We start from the raw sequence: 1,323 nt of genomic DNA, 5'->3' as shown, positions 1-1,323 counted from the left end.
TGTCTACCCTCTCCCACTTCCTCAAGTGTCTACCCTCTCCCACTTCCTCAAGTGTCTACCCTCTCCCAGCAACGTCACCAACTACAGGACAAGCTTTGACCAAATGAGGCTCTGCGGACATTCAGATCCAAAGTGTAGAAAGTGTAAAAAGTGTAGAAAGTGTAGAAAGCAAGTTCGACCCTGGTCCTGGTTGGTTACTACCAACTCCTCAATGTCCTGAAGTATTGGGGCAGACACTCAGAGTCCCCACAACAGGGTTGCTCCGCTCAGTAGCTTGTCTTAGTTCACAGTTGGAGTCTGAGATGCAGATGTAAATAGAAGCTGGTTCACTCGGAATGTTTTAGGAGACATTGGCTCTAGACCTTTCTTTGAGCCCGGGATCTCCAGTGCCGCTTGGTGCTCCTCAGTGCTCCCCAGTGCTCTTGGGTGCTACTCGGCTGGTAGCCACCTCATTGCTGCCTCTGCTCTGTTACACTCCATTCTGCGTGGTTCTGCCTGTGTTGCTCCTTCTGTAAGGACATTGAATCTAAGCCAGTCACATGACTTCATCAACTCTGGAGTAAGTCTGTAAAGACGATCCCAAGCACAGTCCTTGACACAGCTCAGCGGGTGAGGGTGTTCATTGCCATTTCTGATGGCCTCAGATGCTCGGTCCCTGGGACCCACGTGGAAGGAGAGAACTGAAACCTGAGAGCTATGTTCTTTCTTCCACATACACAGCAGATTAGTCACGTGTTCCACTTTCCCCTACTCACAAGATAAATAAATTCACTGAAAGAAATTTTTTTTTTAAAGACCATACTAAATCTATCCTAAGGTCACACACACTGGAAGTTAGTGCTTGAAAACATCACAGGCACGCAGGGTTCAGCTGGTAGCCATGTTACATGCTCCATCATGTCTCAGTTATTTTTCTTACAGCCCTGATTAAGCAATTCCAGGGAGGAAGGGTTTGATTTGGCTCCTGGTTTGAGGGCAGACAGTCTATGGTGGCAGGGGGTCCGCGCAATGCGTGATCCATGTCTGCTCTTATTTTAGAGGAATGAGAGGCAGACACAGAGCAAGCTTGCACCCAGACAACTCCTAATTTCCAATCCGTTCATTGTAGGACTCCTGCCCATGGACTGTGCAGCTCACATCCCAGCAGATCTTCCAGGCTCTGTTAAACCAGGTGAAAACCTCTGTCCCACACAAAGACATGACCTTTGCTATTGCCTTAGGTGTTTCTTGAGCAAATCAAGTGGACCCTTGAATTTACATCACTTTACCAAGGAGCAGCCCCCCACCCCACCCCGCCTGTGCCCCGCCCCGCCCATATCCCCC

The 1,323-nt window shown here is 49.3% G+C and overlaps 1 pseudogene; it reads left to right on the top strand.

Annotated features, from left to right (window-relative positions):
- The window catches only part of LOC116104731, a 31,401-nt pseudogene that overhangs the window by 12,705 nt on the left and 17,373 nt on the right, over positions 1–1,323 (top strand).

The sequence above is a fragment of the Mastomys coucha genome, unplaced genomic scaffold (assembly GCF_008632895.1).
Source record: "Mastomys coucha isolate ucsf_1 unplaced genomic scaffold, UCSF_Mcou_1 pScaffold22, whole genome shotgun sequence".
In the NCBI taxonomy this organism is placed as follows: domain Eukaryota; kingdom Metazoa; phylum Chordata; class Mammalia; order Rodentia; family Muridae; genus Mastomys; species Mastomys coucha.
This window is presented reverse-complemented; position numbering and strand designations above follow the sequence as displayed.